This window comes from Culex quinquefasciatus, chromosome 3 (assembly GCF_015732765.1).
Source record: "Culex quinquefasciatus strain JHB chromosome 3, VPISU_Cqui_1.0_pri_paternal, whole genome shotgun sequence".
NCBI classification, from domain to species: Eukaryota; Metazoa; Arthropoda; class Insecta; order Diptera; family Culicidae; genus Culex; species Culex quinquefasciatus.
The window spans coordinates 179,606,618-179,622,646 of NC_051863.1; the positions used below are offsets into that span (position 1 = coordinate 179,606,618).

At 34.2% G+C, this 16,029-nt stretch overlaps 1 protein-coding gene and 1 pseudogene across 4 annotated transcripts in view; both read right to left on the reverse strand.

The window, feature by feature from the left end:
• The window catches only part of LOC6041095, a 466,221-nt gene that overhangs the window by 290,446 nt on the left and 159,746 nt on the right, over nt 1-16,029 (reverse strand). The gene's annotated exons all lie outside the window — the stretch shown is intronic.
• Nucleotides 9,632-10,205, reverse strand: LOC6034564 (annotated as a pseudogene).

The following is a 16,029-nucleotide window of genomic DNA, read 5'->3' on the forward strand; positions in this document are numbered from 1 at the left end:
ATCATTGTTTTTTGCTGATTTTTTGGACCTTTGGAGAATCAAATAAAAAAACCTTTGAAATTATACTGAAACGATTATTTTCCGTGCCCAAATGTCTTCCCCATGAGCACAACTTCTCCTTATTCTTCTTCCGTCAAGGTGGTTGCCGCTAACGACGTCATTGATTTTTGCTTCCTTGTGAAGAAAGCCGCACATCATTGATTCCTTCGGCAAAAATTTCCCTCCCGGAGGGTAGTGTGGAAGTGGGAGGGTTTCCCACAGCATATTTTCTGCTGCCCAAGACAACTAGCAGATATAGAGTGAGAGTGATAAAAATAGTCTGTGGAATTTGCAGTCGAGTCGCGTTTCATTTTTTTTTGTTTTTGGAAGGGATTACAAGACAAATCGATTAGTAAGATATTGTCCATCAAAACAAAAGTTAATTTAAATAAAACTTGTTTAAAAACCATCTCCCTGCGTTCGTTGTCAGAGTTCAGATCCGTAAAACACCATCAACGTTTAAGCCGGCACACGATGAGTGACACAGTTTGCGCGTAGGTGAGGAAATTGGCTCAGCTGTTTGGACTGCGTTGGGAACCGGTCACATAAATGGCCGGTAAATTACCGATCATCACCAGTGGCAGTGGTCAGTGGCCACTGACGGCCGACAAAGCGAAGATGTCGACGACGCCAACGCGCCCGGATACGCAACCCGTGGAAGTTGGCGATTTGCAAGAGTTCGCAGAGCAGAGGTGGAAAAGTTCGGTTCCTCACGGTTGAAGATTTTTTTTTAAGGAAAACAACAAAAATTGATTTCACAAAGAAAATTAGTGCAGTTGTCGGTACAAATTTGGGATTTGCCAAATTAAAAAAAAAATCGTATCAAAGCCCGATGGTTTCTCACGATGGAAATTTACCTCACGAGGCGAACCATTTCCATGTCTGGCCAGGCTGGTCGTCTCCGTAACGGATGGTGATGACACTTGAGTTTTGTACAACATTTGCTGGCTGTCAGTCGTCATGGACAGGGGAAAATTTGTGTATCTTCGTGTGAGTGTGTGTGTGTATTTCAGTTTGTGATGGGACACTTGTCCACGCTGACTGGACGTGCGTCGTTAAGGTCGGGAAACAGCTGAGCAGAGTTGATGACACAAGAGGTTGCGAACGTCGAACGTGTATTTTTGAATTTTATTTAAAATAATACTGTGCAGCGTTTGGGTGATAAACAGTTTGAATTTTATTATATTTTCATATTTGAATCTAGTTTTCTAGTAAGTTTATACGAAAAGATAATGATAAGATATTGTGTCTAGCTTAAATCAGAATTTGATGTCAAAAACACATCAAAACTAAACCAGATTTTAGGTTGAAATCGTAGTCCACAATCGCATGCAATTTCCACAACCACAAACATCAAAAATGCTTCACGTTGATGTGAGCGGTAGTCGCTGTGCTCATGATCATAATCCGTTTGCTATCCAACCCCGACTCCATCGCGACCCCTAATTCAGCCCTATAATGGCTCTGCCGGCGGCCTCCACATCCCATTATCGAAAGCTGACACACTTTCGACATCGTGTAAACTCCCTCCCCCTTCCAGACTGACCACCCAAAACCACAAACACCGAAACACACATTCCGACATCATCGCCGCCGCCAGACATCAACCCAGAACGGCCTGCGGGACACTCTCTCTCTCTCTCTCTATCCTTCCGGGGAGTAGGCCAATGTGGCCACTATTCCACTTTAGGTTCCGGGGCGGTGTGTGCGTGTTTGCGGTTACGGATTCCTGGTGGACGGCCGTCGCGAGCGCGTTCGTCCATGTTTGGCAGGGCTCCGCAGCCATGTCCCGACACTAAATTAAAGCTCTTTGGCTTGGGGGCCGTTAAGCTGCCTCTTCCCCTTTTTTGGTTGACCCGTTCCGTCCCGGAGCTTCCGAGTAACCCTTTCAGGAACTGATTTTTTTAGTTTTAAAACATCAATATTTATACAATTTTTAATTGATTCAAGCTTGCATTTCTCATTCTTTTGTCCTAATCTGTTTAAATTTGTCTTAATTTGTCTTAATTTGAATTAATATGTCATAATTTGTCTCAATTTGTCTTAATTTGTCTTAATTTGCCTTAATATGTCTTAATTTGTCTAAATTTGTCTAAATTTGTCTAAATTTGTCTAAATTTGTCTAAATTTGTCTAAATTTGTCTAAATTTGTCTAAATTTGTCTAAATTTGTCTAAATTTTTCTAAATTTGTCTAAATTTGTATAAATTTGTATAAATTTGTCTAAATTTGTCTAAATTTGTCTAAATTTGTCTAAATTTGTATAAATTTGTATAAATTTGTCTAAATTTGTCTAAATTTGTCTAAATTTGTCTTAATTTGCCTAATTTTTTTCTAAACTTTTCTAAAATTTGTCTATTTTTTCTAAATTTATCATTTTTTTCTAAATTTATCTAAATTTGTCTAAATTTGTATAAATTTGTCTAAATTTGTCTAAATTTGTCTAAATTTGTCTAAATTTGTCTAAATTTGTCTAAATTTGTCTAAATTTGTCTAAATTTGTCTAAATTTGTCTAAATTTGTCTAAATTTGTCTAAATTTGTCTAAATTTGTCTAAATTTGTCTAAATTAGTCTAAATTTGTCTACATTTGTCTAAATTTGTCTGAATTTGTCTGAATTTGTCAAAATTTGTATGAATTTGTCTAAATTTGTTTAAATTTGACTAAATATGACTAAACTTGTCTAAACTAGTCTAAACTTTTCTGAATTTGTCTAAATTTATCTTAATTTGTATAAATTTGTCCAAATTTGTTTAAATTTGTCTAAATTTGTCTAAATTTGTCTAAATTTGTCTAAATTTGTCTAAATTTGTCTAAATTTGTCTAAATTTGTCTAAATTTGTCTAAATTTGTCTAAATTTGTCTAAATCTGTCTAAATTTGTCTAAATTTGTCTAAATCTGTCTAAATTTTTCTAAATCTGTCTAAATTTGTCTAAATTTGTCTAAATTTGTCAAAATTTGTCAAAATTTGTCAAAATTTGTCAAAATTTGTCTGAATTTGTCTAAATTTGTCTAAATTTGTCTAAATTTGTCTCAATTTGTCTAAATTTGTCAAAATTTGCCTAAATTTGTCTAAATTTGTCTACATTTGTCTAAATTTGTCTAAATGCGTCTAAATTTGTCTAAATTTGTCTAAATTTGTCTGAATTTGTCTACATTTGTCTAAACTTGTCAAAATTTGTCTAAATTTGTCTAAATTTATCTAAATTTGTCTTGATTTGTCTTGATTTGTCTTGATTTATCTAAATTTGGCTTACGTGTATGTAAATCGGCAAAAACGTCAGAGGTTGGTATGAGTACAGATTTATACTTTTTTAAATCTGTTTTCAGGACATTAAAATGTACATTTTCGTCAATTAAAAAAAACAAATTTGAAGACATTTGGAGGTAGCACTGCCGAAATAAATCTTTTTGAAGTTAGCAGTTTCAAAAACCGGGTGCAACGATATCTCAACACTGCCTGACTAAATCGGCTCGAAATGTTGGTGAAGACTCATTAAACCGGTCTCGTGTGCATGACGAAGACCGATTTTCAAAATGTTTATTTTTAAAAAAATATCTTTATGTTTTTCATAAAAAAATCGAAAGTTTTTGATTTTTGTATTTCTTGAAATTGCAAAATTTCAAAATCGGGCTTTGTCATGTACACGGAATATGTCTTGCGAGTCTTCACTCAAAATTTCGGCAATTTTTTCCTATCCCATCTCAAGATATCGTGGTACCCGTAAATCAACTCGGTGTTCGGAGACAAGTGTTCACAAAGTTTGACAGTTCGCTTTTTTGTCTTTTTTGTCTTTTTTGTCTTTTTTGTCTTTTTTGTCTTTTTTGTCTTTTTTGTCTTTTTTGTCTTTTTTGTCTTTTTTGTCTTTTTTGTCTTTTTTGTCTTTTTTGTCTTTTTTGTCTTTTTTGTCTTTTTTGTCTTTTTGTCTTTTTGTCTTTTTGTCTTTTTGTCTTTTTGTCTTTTTGTCTTTTTGTCTTTTTGTATTTTGTCTTTTTGTCTTTTTGTCTTTTTGTATTTTTGTCTTTTTGTCTTTTTGTCTTTTTGTCTTTTTGTCTTTTTGTCTTTTTGTCTTTTTGTCTTTTTGTCTTTTTGTCTTTTTGTCTTTTTGTCTTTTTGTCTTTTTGTCTTTTTGTCTTTTTGTCTTTTTGTCTTTTTGTCTTTTTGTCTTTTTGTCTTTTTGTCTTTTTGTCTTTTTGTCTTTTTGTCTTTTTGTCTTTTTGTCTTTTTGTCTTTTTGTCTTTTTTGTTTTTTTGTTTTTGTCTTTTTTCTTTTTTGCCATTTTTGTCTTTTTGTCTTTTTGTCTTTTTGTTTTTTTGTCTTTTTGTCTTTTTGTCATTTTTGTCTTTTTTGTCTTTTTGTCTTTTTGTCTTTTTGTCTTTTTGTCTTTTTGTCTTTTTGTCTTTTTGTCTTTTTGTCTTTTTGTCTTTTTTTGTCTTTTTGTCTTTTTGTCTTTTTGTCTTTTTGTCTTTTTGTCTTTTTTGTCTTTTTGTCTTTTTGTCTTTTTGTCTTTTTGTCTTTTTGTCTTTTTGTCTTTTTGTCTTTTTGTCTTTTTGTCTTTTTGTCTTTTTGTCTTTTTGTCTTTTTGTCTTTTTGTCTTTTTGTCTTTTTGTCTTTTTGTCTTTTTGTCTTTTTTTTTTTGTCTTTTTGTCTTTTTGTCTTTTTGTCTTTTTTGTCTTTTTGTCTTTTTGTCTTTTTGTCTTTTTGTCTTTTTGTCTTTTTGTCTTTTTGTCTTTTTGTCTTTTTGTCTTTTTGTCTTTTTGTCTTTTTGTCTTTTTGTCTTTTTGTCTTTTTGTCTTTTTGTCTTTTTGTCTTTTTGTCTTTTTGTCTTTTTGTCTTTTTGTCTTTTTGTCTTTTTGTCTTTTTGTCTTTTTGTCTTTTTGTCTTTTTGTCTTTTTGTCTTTTTGTCTTTTTGTCTTTTTGTCTTTTTGTCTTTTTGTCTTTTTGTCTTTTTGTCTTTTTGTCTTTTTGTCTTTTTGTCTTTTTGTCTTTTTGTTTTTTTGTCTTTTTTGTCTTTTTGTCTTTTTGTCTTTTTGTCTTTTTTGTCTTTTTTGTCTTTTTTGTCTTTTTTGTCTTTTTTGTCTTTTTTGTCTTTTTTGTCTTTTTTGTCTTTTTTGTCTTTTTTGTCTTTTTTGTCTTTTTTGTCTTTTTTTAATTTTTTTTAAGTTTTTTCTCCACTAAAGGGTCATCTTTCTCAAACGGCACGATCGTCGCCCGTTTTTATTTACATCGCCAACTCGGACTATCGTCGAGCTTACTGCCGGTGGTGGCAAGGAGTTGGAACAGCAAGTTGATGGTTTTCCCACTTTTTCTTCGCCCCTTTTGATTGGGTTCCGACGACGACAACGGGGGCAACATACACTAAAATACGGAATTTCATCACGTTTCGACCATAAACAGGAACGACGTCGTAGAACGTAGACTATGCCTTGGTCGCTTTCTAGGAGTGCTTCAAGTGGAGAGGATACTTATGAGTTGGAACAGTAGTATTTAATACTATTGGGTCACGATTTCATTTGTAACTTACGGAATAAGGTTGATTTAAGCAGAGTTGAACTCACCTGCAAAAAGAAAAGAAAGAAACATATAGTCAAATTTAAGAGTTTAAGTTTGCTCAAATCTTTTCAAGTTGTTTGCTTCCAAGTACCATATCAAATAATTCAATCCACTTAAAATTCCCATTCAATCTGCCAACATCAAGTCCAGCTTCCGCGTTTAGCATCTTTTCCGCCAATTGCCGCCAACCAAGTCGCATCTCATAACAAACAATTATTCCGCACAAAGGCTGCGCAAATCCTCAGTCAATTGGTCGTCGTCGTCGCAAGTGTCCGCGGCTTAATTGGCCCCTATAAAAGTCGCGCCGCGGAATGTGTCGCGAGGTCGGTGATAAATAATAAAGCCCCCCCGCCACCTCCGGGTCGTCCAACGCCTTTGAAGAAGACGGTTTGAAGATGGAGGGGGAGGCAATTTGGGGACTGTTGAACAAATCCTCATAAATTTATGACAGCGCACGCGATCAACAACTAACGACAAAACGAGTACAAAACAAGCTATTTATTATCAAATTTTCAAAGCGAAACGAATCAAGTGTGAATGCGAGTCCAAATCAGCCAGCGATTCGAAACTCATTGCTCACCGAATCCTTTATGTTTTGCTTGGCCATCTAAAAGTGACTCGATAAGAAAAGTAAAAAAGGTATTTCCCAGTGACATAACATGAAATTAAATTTCAATCAGTTCATGAAATCCATTTGTCAAAACAAACTGATTACAATTACTGCATGCACGCAGCAAGCGCTTCATCGCCACCGATTTCACCGAAGATTAACCGTTGCTGTGTTGAGGGGGGGGCCTAAGAAACAATGGGCTATCCATCGGTTTAACGGATAATCCAGGCCCAGCTTAGGCCTCGATATCCGGACGCTATTTTCGGCTTAAACTGCGCCAACTGATATCAAGCTGATTTGCGTCCCACATATCAGTTGCATTTCGACTTGGTTGACATTAAGGTGAAACGTGAAGGCAATCTGAGTGCTTATGTATTAGTGCGATGCAGTGGTGTTGGTTTGATGACCATCATTGTTGACGTCATCGATGTACATGTATTAGTGACACCTACCTCTCACCTTTTGGTACTTTGACATGTTTTGGTACTTTGACAAGTCTGAAGTGTCAAAGTTGGTACCGATGAATTACCCTTTTATTGCACAACTTGCATTTCGTTCGGGTAAAATGTCAATTATCAATGTTACCTTTTTGTGGAAATTTAAATAGAAAGTGATTTCACTTAATTTATTGATCATTTTCTTTGATGAAACAAACATTAGTAACATTTTTAAATTCTTATTCCGCTATTATTTACTCGGCTATCGGTCTGCAGAACTTGTGATGTTTGGTAAGCCCACTGCAGCACAAAACTGCTGCTCCAGTATACCGCCGGAAGCTGCGCTGGCTAGCCACGGTTAAGAGTAAGCTGTTCCGGGTTCCGGGTCGATGCTAACAGATCGAGGAGGACCGGGTCAAGTTGATGCAACTGTTCAAAAACTTTTACATCCAGATAAAAGCGGTTCCCCGGTTTCTGATCGACGAGGTCGAGGCGTTTACCCTGGCGTACCGGTATGATCCTCCTAACTACGAGTGGGAGGAGGTCCAGCGGATAAATTAGGCGTGGAACCGACAAGTGGCGGAAGTGGGCAAGAAACGACAGGATCCTAACTACGAGTGGGAGGAGGTCCAGCGGATAAATTAGGCGTGGAACCGACAGGTGGCGGAAGTGGGCAAGAAACGACAGGCTCAAGAATCAGACCGGAAAAAAACGTTCATTCTGGAACGGTTATTGGCGAAGGAGGTAAAGGACATAGAGCGGAATAGATTGAGGCCCGCGTCCAAGCGGAAAATGAACAGATCAAAATTTATTTCGTTATACATATTTTGATCTTCCGTGTCCAGTCGGTTAGCTTCAAAAGGTGGCAGCCGTGTCCAACAGAAACTGGCAGACCGAGTTATCCATAATCCGGACATCGGAAGATTCGGCGGCACGTCGATCAGTTGCGTCATTCCACAGGGATTTGAGTTACTTCAGTCGCCGGTGTATGAAAAACGTTATGGTCTTTTGATGCGATCGTGGACAGCTCCAACCGTGAGGAATACGGTGCGCCGAATAGAAGGGAAGTTTGGAAATTGAGCCGTGGACGACGGGGCAGCGAACAGAAAATTCCAGCTTGGAAGCGACGTCCAGCAGAAGCATGTATTTTTTTTCCAAAAATCTGTGTGGGAGGAAACCAATGTTTTATTGATATTATCATTATAAAATTCTTTTCCTGCTAAACTTGATACACTCACACCAAGAAAAAAGAGTTCCCAAAATCGTGAACAAGCGTTCATGAAAATAGGAACCACGAACAAAGTGTTCAAATCTCATGGTACGATTTCGAAAAACGTACCATGGAATTTGAACACTTTGTTCGTGGTTCCCATTTTCATGAACGCTTGTTCACGATTTTAGGAACTCTTTTTTCTCCGTGCACCCGAAACTAAAGCGCGAATGATAATAATCGTACTACTTTAAAGGTTTTTTCGCGGTTTCGCTCTTCTCACTGTTTTTTTTCTGCTAGCAAATTTTGTGAGATGTTTACAAACAATCACCGCCATATTGCGAATGATGTGTGGTAGGCTGAAATCCCCATCTGTCATCCCCCTGATTTTTTTAGGCACGGCTGACAATAAAAACAAATCGAACTGTCAGAGTCAGATAGTGTCAGATGATTTGCGTGGTGTGTCAAAGAAAAGTGTTGCCAAGAACGTTGGAATTTAGAGAAAAAAATTTTGTTATGAGTTTTTTTCAATAGATTATCATAGTTTTATTCCTGTACTTTTAATAAATAATAATAACAGTTGAACGTTTTTAAATACTTTTTTACGATATTTAGGATGAAAATGCTCACATTCAAATAAGAAATGCCTAAGTGCATGAATGAAATTTCTGGCAACATCCATGAATCGAATCTTGATGATTACCAATACTAATGTAACTGATGCTGGTGTTGATTCGTGTAAAATAAAACGAATTTTTTCTCGCGGAGGATCTCGATTCGCAAGTTTTGGACGACGAGTTCGCGGATTTCGCGGGTGTTGTGACTATTGGTTGTTATCAGCCGATTCCGCTGGTTGCAGCACGTGTAAGGATTACAATTTTATTGAGGTAAGGCTAATAATCGGCATTTTGGAGCTGTTTTTCGGTGGTGACATTTTTGTATGGCGAAAGCAAAGTGCTGGAAAAGAGGCAAAATTTATGGTAAATTTTATTTTGTTGACTTGTTGAATTATATTGTCGAGTTGTCGCTAATGTTTTGTGTACAGTGATTATAATTTAGTGTATGCTGCGTGCTTCTTATGTGGAGAATTTACAAAGTTTCGAAAAAGTTATAAATTTCCAGTATATAAGGTGGAACAAGAAATCGTCATTTTTAGGGTGGAACGGGACAGTTTTTCAACCATGTTTTTTCGCCATATCTGATGATGGCACGTTACACCTTAACCCATTTATTTTGTTTCGAGCTGCACCAAAAAAGGGGGAAACACGTGCTCGGCTTGAAACGGGCCGTCGTCGCCGTCGATTATGACGTTTTGACGAAAATGCGTTCGTGACCAGCCCCAAAGCAACGCGGTTTATTTTAAACTCGCGCCCTCCAACTATCCGTCTTTTGATCAAGTTTGTTTGTTTTATTGGTTTGACGCAAATTAACGCGCCCCTTTCCAACTTTTCGGAGAGGATTTGTGAAAAAAAACTATCAATTATTACAATTTTGTTCAACCTTTCTCGATACATTTTTTGATCTAATTTACTTTTTTAACAAAATTTAATAAAGAGACACGACATTTTCGATAGTTACTCCCTACTTCGACGTCGGTCGTGTTTCACAATTATACGCCCCGGCCTACACGCAAAACGGACATTAGGTATAAATTCCTAATTTTTAGTATTTTTTGAACTTATGTTCTAGCTTGTCAAATTATACCTAAAAATTAGTAATTTTTTCTTCCTAAAATTTAGGATTTTTTTAGAACATTGAAGTACTTCTTAAAAATTCCTAAATTTTAGTATTTTTAGTTCAAGAATTGTGATTCACGTTTTGACATGTCAATGTCAAAATAATTTCGCGGCTGTGAGTTTGTGTTCCGTGGTGCTGCTGTTAATTTTTAAATTGTGGGAAGTGGCAAGGTAAGTTTTGTGCCGGGAACCGATCGGAAATTGATTTCGAGTTGGCCGACGAAACTTTCCACGTGGCCATCCGGATCCAGTGCAGCCCCGGTTGGGTCGGCAGAAACGCAAAGCCGTACCCGACTGGCCAAAAGTTGTCGAACGAGTTCAGCGCAATCATTCCACGTGCAGCTTTGGCCAAACCTGGATTCCGCGGCAGGCCAGGTGCAAATCGAGCGGAGTTCCAAAGTTGGACCGCCGAGGATCGACGCGGGCCGTGTTGGCGACACTCTGTCCCTCGCAGTGACCCTCAATCACTTTCCAACTGGATCCGAACTGGACGCTCCATTTGCAGAACAGGTTCGGCTCTTCAAAATCCGACGCGTGGCACAGTTCTCCCAGGATGGGACAGAGGTTCCGCCGGGGCATCGCTGGATTTAGTTACGTAGCTTTATTTTTTTTAAGGGAACCGCTTTTTGAGTGCCAAGGAGGAGGACGGAACCTTCAACTCCCGGCGGGATTAAAAAAGCCGCGTCTTCCCTCTCGTGCCCTTGAGGACGGATGTTTGCGGAAGAGCTGGAAAGGGGGAGTATAAAGGAACCCCAACCGGGGGGATTGTGCGATCCACTGAGAAAGGTGCTGGAGGCGAATGAAAGGTTTGAGGTTGGTGAACCAAAGTTTATCTTGTTGTGATTTGGTTGGGAGTTGCGGGTGTGTGTATGTGTGTGTGTATGTATGCGTGTGTGAAAGTGCGTTTGTGCTCGTGTGTGTATGAGAGACTGAGAGTGAGAGAGCGAGGGTAGAGGAAGAGAAAGTGGGCGAGAGAAGAGGAGAGGGAGAGAAAAAGGAGGTAAAGAGAGAGAAAGTGGGAAAGGGAGAGAGGGAGAGAGAAAGTGGGAGGGAAGAGGGACAGAAAATGTGGGAGAGAGAGAGCGCTAGGGTGAGGGTAGATGAAAGAGAGAAACTAAGAGAGAAGGAGAGAGAGAAAGAGAGAGAGAAAGAGAGAGAGAGAGAGAGAGAGAGAGAGAGAGAGAGAGAGAGAGTGAGAGAGAGAGAGAGATGAAGGGGGTAAAATGTGTGTATAAGAGAGAAAGATAAAAATAGTGCTAGAGAGAGTAAGAGAAAGAGAGGACAGAGAAAGAGTGAGAAGGAGAGACAAGAGAGGGGAGAAATAGAGAAATAGTGGTAGATAGAGTAACAGGTAGGAGAGAGCAAGTGGGAGTAAAGGGGCAAAGTGGGAGGAAGAAGAGAGATGAGAGAGAAAGTGGGAGAGAAAGTAGGAGAGGGAGAGAAAGTGTGAAAGAGAGAAGGGGAGAAAATGTGGTAGAGGGGGAGAGGAAGAGAGAAGGTGGGAAAAATAGAGCGGATGGGAGAGCGAGAAAAAGTAGGATAGAGAAGAGAAAGCAAGCTCGAAATAGAGAGAAAGAGGAAGAGAGAGAGAGAAAAATTTAAAAACCCTAAATTTCAAACATCCTCAAACTCCAAAAAATCAAATATTCTAAAATTCAAAATATTAAAAGATTTTTATATTGAAGTTGTAAAAATATTCAAATATTACAATAATAAAATATCACAAATAAATAATTATTAAAATATTAAAAAACTAAAGCAGTAAATTATTCCAACAATAAAATATTAAAATATTGAAATACTTAAATTTAAAATAACAAAATATTAAAATATTAAAAAAAATTAAATATTAAAAAATTTAAAATATTAAAATATTAAAATATTAAAAAATATTAAAATATTAAAAAAATTAAAATATTAAAATATTAAAATATTAAAATATTAAAATATTAAAATATTAAAATATTATAATATTATAATATTAAATATAATATTATAATATTATAATATTAAAATATTAATATATTAATATATTAAAATTTTAAAATTTTAAAATATTAAAATATTAAAATATTAAAATAATAAAATATTAAAGTATTAAAATATTAAAACATCAAAATATTAAAATAATAAAATATTCAAATCATCATAAATGTATTTTTAGGTAAGAACATTTATAAAAAAGTTGTTTTTTATGTAAATAAAAATATAAATATCATTAAGACCATTGTTTTCTTCTGCCTGCATATCTCTTGGATAATACCTAATTTTATCTTTGATTATTCCTAAATATAAGTTATTTTGGTTACCTTACTTTTCTAGAAAATACCCAAAATTTAGATATTTATGCCTAGAAATTAGGAATAATCGTGGTCCGACATCTTGAATTATACCTTGAGCGCTTACTTTTCCAGAAAATATCTCAAATTCAGGCATTTATGCCTAGAATTTAGTAATAATCATGGTCCGCCATCTTGAATTATACCTGAATATCAGTTATTTTGGATCCCTTACTTTTCCAGAAAATATCTCAAATTTAGGTTTTTACACTTAAAATAAAGAATAATCGTGGTCCGCCATCATGGATTATACCTAAATAAAAGTTATTTTGGATCCTGACTCTTCCAGAAAATACCAAAATTTTAGGTTTTTATGCCTAGAATTTAGTAATAATCATGGTCCGCCATCTTAGATTATACCTAAATATTATTAATTTTGGTTCTCTCACATTTCCAGAAAATACCTAAATTTTAGGTCTTTATGCCTAGAATTCAGTCATAATCATGGTCCGCCATCTTGGATTATTCCTAAATATAAGTTATTTTGGATCCCTGACTTTTCAAGAAAATACCAAAATTTTAGGTTTTTATGCCCAGAATTTAGTAATAATCATGGTCCGCCATCTTGGATTATACCTAAATATTAGTAATTTTGGTTCCCTCGCTTTTCCAGAAAATACCTCAAATTTAGGTATTTATTCCTAAAAATTAGGAATAATAATGGTCCGCCATCTTGGATTATACCTGAATATCAGTAATTTTGGATCCCTCACTTTTCCAGAAAATACCTCAAATTTAGGTATTTATACCTAAAAATAAGGAATAATCATGGCCCGCCATCTTGGATTATACCTAAATATTAGTAATTTTGGATCCCTCACTTTTTCTGAAAATACCTCAAATTTAGGTATTTATACCTAAAAATTAGGAATAATAATGGTCCGCCATCTTGGATTATACCTGAATATCAGTAATTTTGGATTCCACACTTTTCCAGAAAATACCTAAATTTTAGGTTTTTATACCTAGAATTTAGTAATAATCATGGTCCGCCATCTTGGATTATACCTAAATATTAGTAATTTTGGTTCCCTCACTTTTCCAGAAAATACCTAAAATTTAGGTATATTGGTTCTTCAATTATACCTAAAATTTAGGAATTCTCGTACTAAAACGCGACTAGTAATTTTATTACTAATAGCCGATTAGTAATAAAATACCTTATTGCAGTCAGGTTCGATTATACCTAAAAATTAGGAATTTATACCTAATGTCCGTTTTGCGTGTAGCCAGACTTGAGCTACTTGTATTAATTAGATCTGATTTTCACACTTTGAACAACTGATTTTGACGGTCGCAAGTTGTAGGGATCTTCCTGTAATTGCACCACGATATCGGATCGGCAAAGCTTTTTTTCGAAAAGAACAGCGAATTTTTCAAATATTTGACTAACATCAATAGTTTTCAGTACACGCATAACGGACATTAGGTATAAATTCCTAATTTTTAGGTATAATCGAACCTGACTGCAATAAGTTATTTTATTACTAATCGGCTATTAGTAATAAAATTACTAATAGCGTTTTAGTACGAGAATTCCTATATTTTAGGTATAATTGTAGAACCAAAATACCTTAATTTTAGGTATTTTCTGGAAAAGTGAGGGGACCAAAATTACTTATATTTAGGTATAATCCAAGATGGCGGACCATGGTTATTGCTTATTTCTAGGTATATATACCTAAATTTGAGGTATTTTCTGGGAAAGTGAGGGATCCAAAATTACTGATATTTAGGTATAATCCAAGATGGCGGACCATGATTATTCCTTATTTCTAGGTATAAATACCTAAATTTGAGGTATTTTCTGGAAAAGTGAGGATCCAAAATTACTAATATTTAGGTATAATCCAAGATGGCGGACCATGGTTATTCCTTATTGCTAGGTATAAATACCTAAATTTGAGGTATTTTCTGGAAAAGTGAGGATCCAAAATTACTGACATTCAGGTATAATCCAAGATGGCGGACCATTATTATTCCTAATTTTTAGGAATAAATACCTAAATTTGAGGTATTTTCAGAAAAATAGGGATCCAAAATTACTGATATTCAGGTATAATCAAAGATGGCGGACCATGATTATTCCAAATTTTAGGAATAAATACCTAAATTTGAGGTATTTTCAGAAAAATAGGGATCCAAAATTACTGATATTCAGGTATAATCCAAGATTGCGGACCATTATTATTCCTAATTTTTAGGAATAAATACCTAAATTTGAGGTATTTTCAGAAAAAGTGAGGGACCAAAATTACTTATATTTAGGTATAATCCAAGATGGCGGACCATGGTTATTGCTTATTTCTAGGTATATATACCTAAATTTGAGGTATTTTCTGGGAAAGTGAGGGATCCAAAATTACTGATATTTAGGTATAATCCAAGATGGCGGACCATGATTATTCCTTATTTCTAGGTATAAATACCTAAATTTGAGGTATTTTCTGGAAAAGTGAGGGATCCAAAATTACTAATATTTAGGTATAATCCAAGATGGCGGACCATGGTTATTCCTTATTGCTAGGTATAAATACCTAAATTTGAGGTATTTTCTGGAAAAGTGAGGGATCCAAAATTACTGACATTCAGGTATAATCCAAGATGGCGGACCATTATTATTCCTAATTTTTAGGAATAAATACCTAAATTTGAGGTATTTTCAGAAAAAATAGGGATCCAAAATTACTGATATTCAGGTATAATCAAAGATGGCGGACCATGATTATTCCAAATTTTTAGGAATAAATACCTAAATTTGAGGTATTTTCAGAAAAAATAGGGATCCAAAATTACTGATATTCAGGTATAATCCAAGATTGCGGACCATTATTATTCCTAATTTTAGGAATAAATACCTAAATTTGAGGTATTTTCAGAAAAAGTGAGGGACCAAAATTACTTATATTTAGGTATAATCCAAGATGGCGGACCATGGTTATTGCTTATTTCTAGGTATATATACCTAAATTTGAGGTATTTTCTGGGAAAGTGAGGGATCCAAAATTACTGATATTTAGGTATAATCCAAGATGGCGGACCATGATTATTCCTTATTTCTAGGTATAAATACCTAAATTTGAGGTATTTTCTGGAAAAGTGAGGGATCCAAAATTACTAATATTTAGGTATAATCCAAGATGGCGGACCATGGTTATTCCTTATTGCTAGGTATAAATACCTAAATTTGAGGTATTTTCTGGAAAAGTGAGGGATCCAAAATTACTGACATTCAGGTATAATCCAAGATGGCGGACCATTATTATTCCTAATTTTTAGGAATAAATACCTAAATTTGAGGTATTTTCAGAAAAAATAGGGATCCAAAATTACTGATATTCAGGTATAATCAAAGATGGCGGACCATGATTATTCCAAATTTTTAGGTATAAAAATCTAAATTTGAGGTATTTTCTGGAAAAGTGAGGGATCCTAAATTACTGATAATCAGGTATAATCAAAGATGGCGGACCATTTATTCCTTATTTCTAGGCATAAATACCTAAATTTGAGGTATTTTCTATAAACGTGAGGGATCGAAAATTACTTATACTTAAAAATAATCAAAGATCAAATTAGGTATTATCCAAGAGATATGCAGGCAGAAGAAAACAATGGTTTATATGATATTAATATTTTTATTTATATCAAACACAACTATTTCATAAATGTTCTCACCTAAAAATGAATATTAAAATTTAAATTTTATTTTATTTTTTCAATGCATCTTTATTTAAAATATTAAATTTATCTTTTTTATAAATATTTTGGTTTTTTATGTTTTAATTTTTTAATAGTTAAATATTTCAGTATTTTAATATTTCAATAGTTAAATATTTAAATATTTTAATATTTTAATATTTTAATATTTTAATATTTTAATATTTTAATATTTTAATATTTTAATATTTTAATATTTTAATATTTTAATATTTTAATATTTTAATATTTTAATATTTTAATATTTTAATATTTTAATATTTTAATATTTTAATATTTAAATATTCTAATATTTTAATATTTTAATATTTTAATATTTTAATATTTTAATATTTTAATATTTTAATATTTTAATATTTTAATATTTTAATATTTTAATATTTT